We start from the raw sequence: 16,110 nt of genomic DNA, 5'->3' as shown, positions 1-16,110 counted from the left end.
TTTCTGTTTGCCTGGCTTCCAAGAGAAACACGGCTCATATGATATGTTTTCTGTCAACAACCTCTTAAACCCACAATTCCATACAAATGAAACAGAGGAACAGAGCTCTGAAAAATATTTCAGCTTCTCAATATTCATGAGGAAACTTAGCCAGCTAGACAGGACATTTGACTGTGCAATGGTAGTACAACAGGAAACTATTGGAAGGGCTGATCCTAACCACATCCTAAATCTAGAAAACATTTTAAATCAGAGTATATTAACAAAGAAAGAGGCAAATCTTTAGGAAACTGGCTTCTTCAGTTCTGGCACTCCTGGAATTGCTTGTCAATACTTAATTTTATCACCTATCAAACCAACATGGTGCAGACAAGACACCCATATGCTGCTTTCAACTGGCTCAATGCCTGCAGAAAATGATTGTGAGAGCAGACCTGGAACACTTTCTGCAGCCCACTTCACCCAACAGAGTGACCCATACTAATCAAAGAAGAATAGTGAAGTGGTCAGATCAGCCCAAAAGCAGACATACCTAAAAGCCACACCAGAGGCTGCTTTCCCTAGGTCACACAGTGGCCAACAGCAGATACTGTCACAAACTCTGTGATGTTCCTGCAGTCCTAAGTATCTGAAATACTCTCCCAACCTCCACTGATCTGCAGCTCAAGGCCCATTTAACAGGAATGATAAATTTATCCAGCTGCTTTAGGAAGCACCACGCCTGGGCCCTGAGAAAGGAGTGTGATAACCCACCTCACTCTGGTAATTATCACCTTTTGTTTGCATTCAGCACAGCCCCTGCTAATTTCATTTGATGCCACTCAGTTCTTTTCCTCCAGAAGACGTGAATAGCTTGCACCTTCTGTCCCATAGTATTTTATGGACCTCTGCTGAATTTGCAGGGCTGAAGTCTAGTCAATGTAGTTGATCCTTACATAGTAGCAGTTTTTCTACACTTGGATCAACCTTATTTCTTTCTCCATTTTTTTTCCATTCTTAATATGTGTTATCACAGAAGCAAGAGGAAGGAAACAAATTGCATGTGACCTTCAAAATGTAGGTGTCCTAAAGATGCATGTGCATAGCAGAATAATTTTTTTTTGCTCTGGTTTCCTTTCTTTTCCCACTAATGCCTCAACATTTGCTTTTCTTTGTCTTTCCCCCCCCCTACCTCCCGTCATTAAAGACCATTAAGCTAGCACATTAATAGCATTGCTTCTGGGCAGTAGCCCATTCAGAGCATCTATATAAAACTGACACACATCCATGCGCTTTCTAAGATGTATACTGAGATATTTCCAAAAGAGAACATTGTATATTCCCTGAACAGCTATTCCAGTACCTTGCCAGAATGGAAAAACAGTAGGACAATTGGAATTCAGCTCTATCCTTCCTCTTCTGTTATTAGAGTATAATTGATTGTTACAGTGGTTTGCAGTGAGAAGGAAGATATTGCATGTGAAAGAGAGGTAATAAACCATGGGTCAACTTAAACAGACTAGGAATTCTGCACATGGCAGCTGAACAGCCCAACAAGAACACAAACAAACATCTTTGTCAACTCATTCTGAAAATTCATACAAACCTGTGCTGCGTTCCACTATAACAAGTGTCCTCTAGGTAACAGGTTTCATTAGAGAAATTTTAATACAAAAGAGGATTAAATCATCACTGTGTGAAAACCAAAAGATAAGGTGGATTTCTCCTCTCTCTTCTCCTGAAGGCTGGCAAGGATCAGTGAAATTAAACACTGCCCAAGGCAATTGTTAAAAGTAGTTTGGCCATTAAAGTCATGTCATCTGCTGACCCAAATGACCTACATTAAACCCAGGCTAAAGGGCAATGTCATCTTTCTTTTCCTATAGATAGCATGACTTTGCATCTTCAGCACAGATGGAAGACAACCCCCTTGGCCTTCTGGTTTCCACTGGTTTCATTGCTGCAAGCCAAAGTTAGTTGCAACTAATCTTTTGTACTCGTCTTGTACTTTAGTTTTGTGAAACAGAGCTCAAAACCACAAAATTTTCTCTCATAAGGTTATTCAACCAACACCTATCTAACCAGAGGCTGTAGAACCCCATATACTTAATTAAGAAAAATATTTAATTATTACTGGATACATTCAGTTCAGATAGTCTGAATAAATGAGATGTGATAATAATTTTTCTATTATAACATGAAGTGTCAGATGAAGAGGTTACTAAATGAATTATTTACTTTAGTCCTAGTGCATGACCAACAGCTTTTCCACACAGATTCAAGAGTTGCCATGTCAAAAAATGGGACATTCTTAAAAATTTTTGTGTGGAAATTCCACAAAGCCTGTTTAAAGGAAAAATGAGGATGAGAAAAGAATATGCTTTTCATTAGTCTCTCTTTAATGCAGTTATTGAGGAGAAACCCCCAACTTATTCAGTCAGTGTTTCTTATATAGCAAATGGTATTCAGCAAAGGCTGCTTGAAGAAGATATAAAGTAGTTAAATCTTGAAGCCTTAAAAGAGTTCTTGAATTATTCCTGTGTTCTGTTCTCCCAGAGAAAACCATTTCATCAAAACCAAAGGAATATTCTTATATTTAATTCCATCTCTCTTCAATGTGGGCTGCAAGACACAATACTTACTTACATTGCAAGAATTTTCTTTGCCAATAAAAGACACTTTGAAGAGCTTCCAATGTGCCAGAAATTAAATTTATAGCTTGATCCTGCAATGTCTGTGCCTCTTCAGCAGCCATCATTGCCAATGGGAATAAACTGGTAAGCTACCTAATGGCTCAGTAGAAAAAAATTTCATCTGCTGCAGATAATGCAAATTTATAACCCATTTGTGGGTTTTAAATACTATGCAATTAGTCTAGAAATTATATGTCTGCTAAAGCATTAAGTTGTTTTTATCCTCAAAGAATAAAAGTCACTCCCTTGTCTGAGCTAGGAGCACACTAAACATTCCAGCAACTAATTCATCTTGTTGGTTTTACCCATACTTTCAGTCTTCAAAATCTTTTAAGACTATTGCAGAAATGTATGCCATATGTAAGAATACAAAAAGCTAAGTCAGCTCAGAATTTAAATTCAATTTGCTTTTAACAGCCAAACCATACAGAAAAAGAAACTCCTCCTGTTTTCTCTGGTGCTCCACCACAGTTGGTTCTTACTGCGGTAAATACCCTTTTCCTCACTGAAGGGTAATAACTTACTGTTGAAAGATCTAGAGGCAAGTAAGAAGTAAATTCTTCTGGCTGCTATAAAGAAATAAGGGCATTCAAAATCTTCCATTAAAGAAACCCCAAACCAAACAAATCTAAAAAACCCAAACAACGACAAATGAAATGCTTAAAAAACCAAAACCAAACAAACGAAAAAAAAAAACCAAGAAAAAAAAAACACCGAAACTTCAATCAAAGTTGCCAAACTCTGATCTCAAATTCACTGTCAAGACTGGCACTCTTAACTTATGAAGCATCCAGTAGAATCTCCTAGAATCTAATCAGTGACCAGTACATTGAAGGGAAGAACATGTACCTAATGACTCATTAAAGTTTAAGTTTCATATTAATTTTATTGACATCTTTCAGTTTGTCTGGAAGAATTATCTTCAAGAGAAAGAAGCCTGTCCAACAGAAACCTTTCTTAAGATTATCATGAAAACTAAGTTTTCAACAGGTATTAGAAGTGTAATCTAAAAAGTTGATCAAAAAGGGATAAAAATCATGTTTTTTAAAAACCAAAAGAGATAGCACCGATGAAAAAAATGGGTTGAAAAACTGGCCATTATGCAAGACTTGTTCCTGCCTTTTGGGTGGGAGACCAAAAGAAGGAGGGAGCAGGGTTGATTTTCACTAGCAAAGTGGAGGGCTCCTTTGAAGCCTATGCAAATGCTTTTATATGATATTTGGTTAGATTTGGAATACCAAAGCATGAACAAAGCACCCTGATATCCTCCCTGCTCCCTAAAGTGGAGGCCCCTCCAAACTCCTCTGAAACACTCCATACATCAGAGATGGGTGGATGTCCATCCCTGTTCCAGCAGGGAAGGAAGATACCTATTACAGGATGGAAAAATTCTGCCAAGTGGGTGCTACAGCTTCCTGCCACATTAGCTTTCAATGATTATTCCAAGTTTGTCAAACAGTACTATGACTTTTCTATTTTATTTCTTTTTTTAAAAAAAAACAAGTTGTTGTGGACTCTTCTGCATTCAGGTCTGTCCTTAAAAACCTTACACTTCAGAGACTTTTTTTTTCCCAACTAAGGAATTTACAAGCCCTCCTAGTAAGCTTACAACTGACACATGTTGAATACTGGTAGCTTTGAATCTCAAAAGCTTCACAAAGCACTAATAATAAATTTGTTTCCCCCTCTTGCTCTACAACTTTCAAAAAACTCAAAGAAGTGCTGAAAGTATAGCAACAGGTTTAAGCAATTTTAAAAAACTTCATTAAAAAAAATTAACAAACAATTGTAAATATATGAAATATATGATGCACTACATAATTTTTTTGAATTACACACCTTATTTCTCTTATGCATTATACATATTTTTTAGTGAGATGGAAGAAAGATGACCTTTCCTTCAGTAGTCTCACAAAAGTATACCTATTTTAATACATACATACACAATCATTAATTCAGCTTTTTGTATGTACCAGAAAAATTTAAATCTTGTCATGGATAAATGGCTTATGCTAAAGCTAAATGTGAACTGCCATTTTGATGTCAAATCACACTTTTGTCCAGGGCAATGTAACAACCACAAGTACAAAACTATTAAGGAAATAACCTAATCAAATTAAAGGCTTCCCTACAAACACTTAAAAACAATAACTTGTGAGAGCTGCGTGCCAAGCACCTTCTGTCCTTGGTTGCAGGGACTAATTCAGTCTGCATTCAGCTTCACCCCTCTGGCGTCAGCCACCCATCTGTCACCTCCCTTTTTCTGGGGTAATCTGCTCTGTACTTATCTGAACACTAGACTCCTAAGTCTTGTCTACCTCAAGAAAGTTACCTCTGGCTGATATTGGGGGTAGAGATGGTTGAGACCAGACATATGCCTAGCTGAGCACAAGCCACCGTCAGCAGCATCTGCAAAACCATAATCAAATGGTGCTCAACAGGGCCCCCCCCCCCCCACCTCATCACTTATGCTTCCAAAGAAACTATTTAGCTGCAAATAAGCAGTAATAACGTTGTTTCACCTTTATTAAATAAGTAGTCTACAGGCATAGTCAGAGTCTTGCCCAGATGAAGACAGCATGAACACTGGTGGTGATCAGCAGCATGGGGATGTCACCCACTGCATGGGTTTGTCCAATAAAAAAGGGCTCTTGAGTCCTCAGCAAAGGACTCATTTCAAGGACACTCAGAGAGAACAGTAGCTGTATTTGCCCTGTCTAGCAGGATTCTTCTCAACTAGAAACATTTCTGTCAGGCAAAGTGGAATCATTATGTACCATACCTCAGCTGCGTAGCACAAATCATCATGATGTAAGGACTTCACTACTTTCACTAATGTTTTTTTTTTAATAGCACAGAGGCTAAAGATTTTTGCTGCAGCAATGCACTAATTTGCAAGAAGTCAGCAGGTACTAAATCAATTTAAATATCGTATTCTTGGAGATACACTTAAAAGCCTGACCATCTCATTTATAATCCATTTTTAAAGTAAAGATGTGAACGAGCATATTTCTGCTTGATCTAAATGGACAGAGAAGCATCAGTAAAGTGTGTTCAAGTACAAGAGTTCTACCTTTTTCTTTGTTAGAAAAAAAGTAATTTTTTTCCCAGTTGCTTAATTTTTCAAGTATGATTTCACAGATGCAGTAGATAACACAGCTTACAAAATTTGGGTCACTCTCTCAGATATACTGTAAGTAGAGAGACAATACCCTGACACAAACATGAACTTCAGTTTCTTCACAGTTCTGTAGTCAAAAAAGGTACTAAGTCACATTTTGTACTCCTCACATCTGTATTTGGAGTTCTGTAATTAACATGATTTAAAAAAAAGCATTTTCCTCTGCCTAAAATCCCTACACTAGACCAGTGTGACATTTTGTGAGTAGCTTCTGAGATGTAGCGCTGAAAATTTACACAAGGGAAGGCAATTGATTCATTACATCTATTTCTACTATATTTCTTTTTGTATTTTTTTTTTTGGTTGCCATTTCAAAAGGCATTGTTTAAATTGCCCTAATCTGCAAACAGCAACAATAAGTGTAGCAAATACTTGACAATGAAGATGTAAAGCCTCTAAAAACCTGTTACCTTAGTAACCACGGGAATGCAGGAGAATAAGAATACACGCAGTGTCAGGACATCATTTTGGATTCCACAGGGTTTGGGTTGAAATACAGTCAGCTTTCATTAGCTTTTTGTTTTTCCCAGTAGGTCCTTGGACTTTGAAACAAAACCTGAATGACAGCTATGAGCAATTCCAGCCTCACTCCTCATCAGCCACACCAAACAAAACAGCTCTTCACTGTGAACCCCCCCTCCTCTGCACCCAACACGACTCGACTCGAAACAAACATTATTTATGCTACTGACCCCTCTGGATATCACTAATAAATTGCATTCCAAAACGAAGAGTAAAACGAAGATCTACTTTCATGGTACTTAGATAATTCACTTTAAACAAATGTACTGCAATAAAACTAAAAAAAATGTCAGTACATCCTCCCAGAATATTTCTGTAAGACCACAGTTTATTACAGGCTTTACAGAGTATGTTAATTCAACAACAACACTATAAAGAATTTAGCTACTCATTTAAGTAACACTTTGTTTCCATTTTACTCATGAAGGAGGAGATGAAAATTAAGAAGATAAAGAATTGAGATCCATGCCCCCACCCCCACCAATGTCTGTTGCAAAGTTTGTGGTCAAGACTGAACAGAACAAAGATCTCCCAGCTGCTGGCTTTAGCTGGTTTAATTTTACTCCCATCCCCTTACTCTTTGTTGCTATCTAGTCACTTAGGAAAAGAATCTGAAAAAACCTGCAGACAAAACCACTGGAAAAATGAGCAAGAAATTCAACCTCATGAGAGCAAGGGTGGGGAAGGAATGAATATATCTTTGCTCAGCAAAGGACAAAAAAAGTAGAAATATTGGTCTACTTGGTCATCATGTGATGACAAAAATCTTTGCATCAAAAAGTCAGAGAGTAACAGTAGTTCAGAGACACTGGCCTTGCCTTACACTGGTTCACTTCTCTTTCAGCTGGTAAGGTATTTATTTTCCATTCACAGAAACTGCCATTCCAGGACAACATTGACACAGTAGGAGTTACATCCTGCACTTATTTGCAGTCTTCTGCAGTCCTTTACCCACATATATAAAGCAGTACCAGACAGAGGCAACGCTTGTTTAACATGCAATAGTCCAGATTTCTAGTTTTACACTACATTATATGAAATGTCTGGATCATGTTAAACATTATTAGTAAACACCAAAGTTATACTTTCAAAGCACCGATCATAGAGCAAAACAGCAGTGTATCTCCAGGCAACTGCAACTTACGAGCTAAATCAAAAAGAAGATCTAGATTAAATCAATCAGTTATTACATATGGAAGAATACTTTCTGATCCACTCACATGTCTTTTAGATATATATATGGGACTGGCTGTTCCCCACTCTGAGTGGGAAATGGGCTCATCTCTGCAAAGGAAAGCACACTCATAAGAACATTTAGCCAGAAGGTTCAAAAGAGCACATTTTATTCAGAAATATGAGAAGGTAGGTTTTGAGACATTAGCTTAGGCCTCAGAACATTAAGCAAAGATTAGAGGATGGGCACACCCCAGTATGCCCAACGCCTGGAGCTCTTTTAAAGGTGAGTGTTCACCTAAGCAGTTACTTCCAACACAGAACAGGGCTGTAGACCAGAAACTAATCGGCCATGTAACTCCATTGAAGAACATGGGGTTTTTCCTTTCCAAAGTTTCAATGTTTTAATTTCAGAAAGCTATTTTCTGGAAACAAAAGGCTCTCTAAAAGCCTTTTCTTTGTTGCTTTCTCCCTGAAGAGTCTGTCAGTGGTGCTGATGGCCATACCTTCCTAGAAGGGAAGCTTGGCACTTTGCACCTTTGATGCACATGGTTTTGGAGTTGGGGATTTTGGCTGGGGAGGAAAGAGTTACATCATTCTTATCCTTGTATCCTTGTATCATTGTTACAGTGCCCAAACTCTGTTCTGCAAACCACAAATAGGCCTTTTTATCACAACAGAGGAAGATTTCTCAAACCCATATTAAGGATGGCACTGCTGTCAGTTCTGTAAAAATGGCTGCTGAGTGAGAACTGCAACAGGGACATTGACACGACAATGTCATAATACCTCAGGCACATACAATGAACCCACCAAGCATGGAGAAGCAGCTCATCATGACCCTACCTCTGGGCTTCCTCTCCCAAAAGAAAACCTTTGCCAAACACCCTGACATTGAATAGCAGTTCTTCAGACTCTGGTTGACTGCATTCAGATGGGGAAAAAATGTTCATAAATAATTCCATCCTTGCAAAAGCAACATGAGAAGGTGAATGCAAGCAGATGCCAGTCTTCTACCAACTTCCCTTTCTGGAATTACTGCCCTCCTGTCTGCAGGGTAAGCCACATTTTGTGTGCCTTCTGCCTGGGAGATCTGGAGATGCTTTTATCTGAACAAAGGGCACATCAGATCTGTTCTAAGAGAAGAAGTGCAGTACAACCCAGGCAGAGAAAGAACAAAGACAAGTGCAGGACTGTATTCTAACTGCAGTGTCATCTGTACAGGTCATGGACTCAGCTGCTTGCCCCAGATGCCGGAAGAACTGGACTTTTTGTCAGTTCCCTACAATTTGAGTCATACAGCTTAGTAATGCTCTTTTAAGGGTTCAGAGAAAATCTGGATAAGAACAACCACTCATCTTCTCTAGGTCAGACACAAAAAATGTATTCCAAATATCTAAAACAGGGTTTCATTTTTCATTTATTTTAAGCCTGAAGTAAAATATCCGGGGTTTTTGTTTTCCCTTCATGAAAATAATTCTGCAGGAAGAAGCAAAATTTAATCAGTTCTTAAAACAGTTCAGAACAGTTCCTTCACTGCCAAGTTTAAAATCTCAGGTTAACATTGACCTAGTTGGCATTAGTTCTACAATTTTTTTTTTTTTTAATCTCAGTATAATTTCAAGATAGACTGAAAATACCCAAAAGGCATGTTGGTGGTACCTATCACTTTCTAACAAAAACAAAACAAAAAGAAAACAAACAAACAAGAAAAAGCGAAAAGCAGCATATATGCATGTTCAATTAATTTTACACCCGTCCAATAGTAGGCTTTCTCAATCTAAAAGAGAATGCATGTTTAAAAATGGTTCACAGTACATTTGGCACTACTGGTTTGTGAAAAAATAAATAATATAAAATAAATCTACTCAGTACTGATCACTTCCACCCCACTGTGTTACACTGCATAAGCCAAGCTTGGCATTCTATTCAGCAGATAAACTGGATCAAGGAATTCATCCAGCTGAAAAGTAACCTGGAAAACTATGTTGTTTTTCAAGTGGATCAGTTATTCTGCCAGATCCCAGCATGCTCCAAACAAACAGCAGCAAAATAGAGGGAAAGGCTGAGACTGGAGTAAGAAAATGGGCAACCAACAAGGAGCCAAGGCCTGATGGACCACAAGCCATGGGCTCATTCACATGGTTTGTTATGAACCTCCCTTACTGACACAAATCACAGATGCAACTTTCTTTTGCAAGGATGGAAATCTCACAAGTATCTCTGACCCAACACTCACTAAATCACTGTTCAGTAGGCACATTGCCATTGGCTTCCAAAAGAGTGAATCCACATGCATCCAGGGCCATGCTGAAAGCTGCAGACAACAGGTCTCCTGCCTGTGGAAAGCAACCTGGAAAGCACATGGGAAAAATAAAAGAGAAGGGGAAATTAACTTTACTAACACCTCCAAGTCTGTGAAGTGACCTTTGGGAATTACCTCCATATTTCATCTACTGAGTGGCAAGTAGGCTAAACTCCAATAAGCAAAGACCTGTAAGATGCCAAGACATTTGTATTGAAAGTCCTTCCTTCTCACCCTCCTCTGTAAAACAACAATGGAAATACTCCAAGAAAGAGGTTCAATGACTGAAGGAAGTAACAGTGACTATCATTTTCCTACTGCATTGGGGAACTTCACTAGTTTTTTTGCATATATTACCTGTCTCTTTGTGTCACATATGCCTTAATTCCCCTTCAGCAGATACCTGGAACTATGAAATGCTTCTCTGAAAGCAGAAATTCAGGGTGGGGAAGAAAATGGCATTGGAATGCTTTTAAGTAACTGCAGCTACAGAGGATGCACACATATTGGCATATGCATGGGCCTTGCACACTGCATGCATAAAACCAAAGGAAAAATATGGGCTTCTGCAATATAAATAAAACAGATGACTTAAAAATAACTCGAGTTCAAATCTATCCAGCACACTACTTACTAAGCAAACATCAGGAGGTAGTCAAACAGAGAATGATTTTCTGACAATTAAGCAAGAACAATAGCAAATATTCCATTTGCAATTAAGAATCCAGGTTTTGCTTTCACAGAAACAGTGGGGATTTCTTCAATAGTGACTTCAATTAACTTCTGCTCCCCCCCCACTGACAAAAGCCTTAATGGTCCCAAAACCATGGCTGCTTTTCCCCAACAATTTCAGAGTGAAAAAACAGCTTATTACATCTTCTCTAAAAACGTTTCAATTACATTTATTACATTTGCCTACTGTACTGCAAGCATTCCCAAAGGGCTAGAAACCTAAAAATTGAAACAACAACACAGATAAATAAATCCCAGTAAAACCACAGTCAGTAGCCACTGAAAAAAAACAAAATCCCTTAAACATTAGAAAAAAATATTAAAATTAATAGATCTGTTTTGTAGTTGCCACAAGGCAACCTGCTGATTCAGGGCAATGTCACCAACAGTATTCTTATCTGTAAAGGGTAAGAATCAATTGTTTGACAGAAACAAAGGAGAGCTCAACAGGAAATCAACCAGCTTGGGACAGATGGTCACTGAATCAAGTTTCACCCCTCCCCTCTCCAAAAATAGGCTTAAGAGGCATTTTCTGTTACCAAGCAACAGCCCAAAGGAAGGCATAAATCTTTTCCTACGTGTTATTCCCCTCCTCCCCAACACACATACATTTCAATCTACTAGGGCGGTATGTTTGTGGGTTTGTTTATTTTCCACATATCAGGTAGGATGGTTTATTCTGCACAGGACAATGCTTTTCTGCAAGTCCACTAGCCATGTTTCCTTTTTTTTAAGGCGAGGAGGTTAACTGTATCCATGCTATGAGAACTACCATGAAGACAGCTTACAAGCAGGGCTCCAATGCTAGTTAGTAACCCCTCCTTGTTCCACCAAGGTGACCTGCGAAATTACTCCCTAAAGAGGGAAGTTCCTAATCACTATTTTATATAAAACAAAGATGACCCTCATCACTCCTCGACAAAAGGTCACCACCTTTTTTTTTAACTCATCAGAAAATCCTGTACCTGCTTTAACCCATGAAAACCCATAAAATTTGATTCCTTTAAAAAGCACCATGATATCTTTAATACAACACACAGACCAGCAGGCTTTTAAGCAATTTGGATTTTAGGAGCATTAATCCTCTAGTACATCAAACACCCTAAGTGAGAAATGGGGTATGGGATGAGTAGGAAAGGATAATCAACATTTACTATTCTGGTGAGCCAGTGGAGGAAAGAAGGGCTGGAGTGGGGGGTGGGATGGAGGGGAGAAAGAGACCCAGAGAGGCTGTTTGCAGAGATCAGGGAGTAGGGGGAGGGGAGCAGAGCCCGGGGGTGAAGGACAGCGCCTCTGAAATTCAGATTAGCATCCAGGGAACAAACCGGTTTGTTTGACCCCCCTATCATACAAACCCAGAACAGACCGGCAGCCATCAAAAAGAGATGGGAGTTAAATTTAGTCACACACAAAGAGTAATCTGTAATAAATAAATAAATAATTTTTAAAAGGTTTATGATTACACCCCTCATAGAAATTAATTAAATGGGGAAGAAAAAGTCTCACTTCGGCAACAAACTGGGTAATCATCCTCTAAAAGCACAGAGCCTGGATTACCGCTGACACATACTTAGACTACTAAAACATATGGCCAATAAAAAAAAAAAAGGGGAGGTGGGGGGAGGGGAAAGGTTGAGACAACATGTGGTCTGCAAGAGCTTTATTTACTCCCTCCTCAACTACTGCTTGCTTCAGCCAGCTGAAGACCTTCTGCAAGACACAGCCTATTTTCACTGGGTATTTAATGTATACTCCTTTGACACCAGGGCAGATACGGGTTGCCACCACCGTGGTGGGTAAACACGGGCCGTGGGCTGCTTCACTGACCAAAGGCCTTGGACTTTTGAATCCATTTCACCATAAAGTCATCTCAGTGGAGATGCTGCCCCAGCTTTCTGTACATGGCAAATAGTTCTCACAGGCAAACCAGAGACTGTGATGTCTAAATTCAATTAATTAAAATTAATTTGATTGAAATTAAACAGAAGGTTTGAACACAAAAGCCAAATAGCTGCTTGTATGTATGCCAAGAACACCATTTGTTCTTTGAGGTCTAAAGCTTTCTGACAGAAGCATGAAGCTTAGCAGCCCAAGGACCTGACCAGGAGACTTGAACTAAGGGCCCTCCAGGCTCAGCCATTAAAGACATTAACAGCAAATCACTACTCTCCTGTAGTGCTTCACAAACTCCCAGGCCAAGAACACCCTTGGCTTAGAGAGAGGGAATCTGAGGCATGTAGAAGCCATGTGCCATCTCTCAGCGGGAGAATTTGGAAATAAAACCGGATCTTCTGCAGACACAAGTCCACATTGTAATATCACCCTGAGTATACATGTAAAAGCAAGTAAGTTGTTATTCTTGTAAATTCATGGCCAACATCAACATTTTTACAGCTGTTTTTCTTGGCCTCCGCACAGCTGAGCAAGAGACCTGTAGATTAAATCCAATTCTTTACCAAAATTAGTCTCTCCTATCAGGCAGGCAATGGTATCATCCCAGAGGTATTCAGGAGTGGATATACTTATTTTTCTAACACATTCAGAATTTGGCTAAATAAGACATGAAACTATAACCCTTCTCTAATGCAAATTAGCAATGTCTCTATAAATAGTAAATTAATTATGGACTGCAAGGGTTTTGTTTCTTTTGTACATCAGTGTAAATGGTGTGAAAAATATCACGGTAGCAAAAGCTCCATACACTTTACCTGCTAACACACAGACCATTGTCTGAGAGAAAAACATACATTATCGCTTTGCATAGGCATTTATTATAGTTTTCCCTTAAATTTAAATATATGTGCCTTACACCACTCTGCCATGGTAAGAGAGAGAACCACCTAAGGGGGGGAAGAAAGGTTGTTTTAGTTTCCCATCTTAAGTAAACCATCATGCTTTTTCTTCAGTGACCAAAGAAATTTCCATATTCCTGGGCCAAGATGGTATCTCCAGAAAAACACATTGCATGTTTTTTGGTTGAAATGTAAAAGGACACAAGCTTTCCTCAAATCTCTGTCAGTAATTCTATGATTTTATGAAATTAGGTCTGAAGAGACTGCATTCCAGTATCTTTTTCTTAGAAAAATGACAATGTATTTTCTTTGAATAATTCATCTCTCAAACTACTAGTTTGGAACTCTAGGTCTTCTAACACAGTCTATTATAATATTCAGTTTAACTTGACTCTTTACCTTGAACTAAGCCATTCAACAGCAAAATAAAGCTTGTATCTGTGAATGATCCAAACTAGTCCTCATCCTTTTTTGCCATAGAATACAATAGCAATAGGCAGTGTTCAAAACATAAGAACATTCCTCAGTCTTATTAAAATCATAATAGCACTACTCTTCATTAAAAGATGGGCAGAAGAATAGAATGGTAAAGAACAATGATCATCAGTTAAAAGCAGTTAAGTAAAAATAAGTTTATCCATAGAAACAGAGAAGCAATTACAAAAGGGACAACCTACAGGGATAGGTAAGCCAGTAAAAAAACTGCAAGTACATAATTGCAAGCCTCATTTCCAAAACAAAGAACATCAGAAACTGAGTTATTATCCTTCATGTGGCTATATGGTGGCATTGCATTTAACTATTTACTCCCCAGTGTGACATCAAAGTGTCAAAAGGGGACATTCTTCTTAAAACAATTTTCTGCTTATATATTTAGGTTGGGGCTATTTTTCCTGGCACCCATAATGGCAGAATGGACACAAGATTCACCCATGCATTCTCTTATCTCTGCACACTGGCTGAAAGGAACACAGTTTATGTAATTTATTCCAGATCAGAAAGGCAGTGTGACAACACAAAGAATAGACCACATTTTCAACAAGCATTTCCTAATGAGAAATTTATCAGTCTCTCTCAGCATGAACTGCACTCTGGAACAGGGAAGACAGAATTGTTTCAATTAATTCATCCTGAGGCCAACCTCCTTCCAGGCATATGGCCTCAAAATGCACTTGCTTCTGTCTTTGGGATAATGAATCATAAAACAGTTCTATTTTCTGGCTCTTGTTAACTTGCCAGTCAGCATCTTCCTGAAGTGGAATTTCTCAAAGAAATTTCAATCTGCAGTTGCAAATTTCTAGTTCTTTCCCCCGCCTTGCTATGCTTTTTTACAAAACCTCAATCTCCCACGACTTACTCAGATAATAATTTGAAGCAGGGAAAGGTATTTTATCATCCAGCCTCCGTTCCTCTTTTCATAATTGCAACAAAAAAAGCACAGCCCCCTTCTTTCCACACTTGGCCGGTTTTCCTCTACATATGGAGTGTGTTCAGCTAGAATATGTCAAGGAGAAACTGAAACCCACATACTGAATCATCACATAAGAATCAATATGTCCAGAAAAATAAAACATATGAACACACATACAACTCAACTGAAAGATGCTAGAGGTCATGTCATTGAAAACTGCAGTTTCCAAATCTCACTATTTAACAAAATAAGGAGTGATTGACTGAAATAACAAATATCTCCTTTTTATGCATGCTTTATTTTAGCCCTGAAAAAGGTTTAAAATTAATACTACTGGGCTTATTCCAAGTTTCCTTAGAGTAAAGCATTCAGTTATGAATGTGAATCTAGACAGACTGATTTTAGACAATGCAACAATGTCAATCCATCGGGTATCATTATTACCCTTTGATGCCCAGTCTTCCATCCCAGACAGGCCAAACAACCTCTTACAGAGTCACTCAAGCTTTGCAACCTTCTTATTAACACATGCCCAGCGATGCCTCTATCACCAGATCATTTCTGTTGCCATCCACCAAGGTGACAAGACCAGCAGAGAGCTGCCAGTAGCAGAATTCACTGAGTCTCTCTGTCGATGCATGTGACTGGATGTGCAACCAGCACACATTTCTGATGATATACAGAAAGCACATCTGGCACATAGCAGAAAAATGGCCAGAAAGAAGAAAAGTGGAAAGCAGGTTATCAAAACAGTTCAGACTGCCAGTAACCTGTGCCTTGAGTATCTTTGCAAAGGCCTCGGGCCAGATGAAAAGTTTCAGGAAGCCGTATCTTACCAGTAGGTAATACTGCCAAGTTTTATGAATTTTGTACTACCTCATTTTACAACCAACAACAGAACTCTGAAGGTCAACCAGTCCAAACTCACACTCTTGGCAGGGCCATGTTGGAAATCCTATTAAAACAACACATATTATGATTTATTTTGGTTCATGGCTGATCTGCATTGATAGTTTTGACTTATTATCCTGTCATATCTAACTGTGAGGTTGTCCATGATTCTTAGCTAGAGTAAAAGGAATCAAGGACTGAAGGTCTGTTTCTTAAAAATAAAAAGCCCAAGGCAAAACCAGCTTTTGTTAAAGGAAATTAGTATTTTATTGATGCAAATACTTTATCTGTTTCCCAACATGCAGTTTTTGCAATTTGGACAAACTGTTAGTGACCTATAAAGTAAAGATCTAGTAGTGTCAAGGTTAAACACTGAGGTTCATACTGTTCTTGTTTATAAAGTGAATCAGAACAGAGAACACAAGCTTAAA

The 16,110-nt window shown here is 38.6% G+C and overlaps 1 protein-coding gene across 8 annotated transcripts in view; it reads right to left on the bottom strand.

Moving 5' to 3' along the window:
* Nucleotides 1-16,110, bottom strand: part of GREB1L (GREB1 like retinoic acid receptor coactivator) — a 133,212-nt gene that overhangs the window by 107,856 nt on the left and 9,246 nt on the right. The window contains exon 1 of one of the 8 annotated variants that reach the window (XM_085571992.1): nt 9,788-9,806. The exons of the other annotated variants lie outside the window; for them this stretch is intronic. The gene's annotated coding sequence lies outside the window, so the exon portion shown is untranslated. Of the gene's footprint in view, nt 1-9,787; nt 9,807-16,110 lie in introns of those variants that run through there. 8 annotated transcript variants of the gene reach the window in all.

This window comes from Lonchura striata, chromosome 2, assembly GCF_050655825.1.
Source record: "Lonchura striata isolate lonStrDom1 chromosome 2, ASM5065582v1, whole genome shotgun sequence".
NCBI classification, from domain to species: domain Eukaryota; kingdom Metazoa; phylum Chordata; class Aves; order Passeriformes; family Estrildidae; genus Lonchura; species Lonchura striata.
The sequence above is the reverse complement of the archived record's forward strand: the minus strand, read 5'-3'. Positions and strand labels throughout refer to the sequence as shown.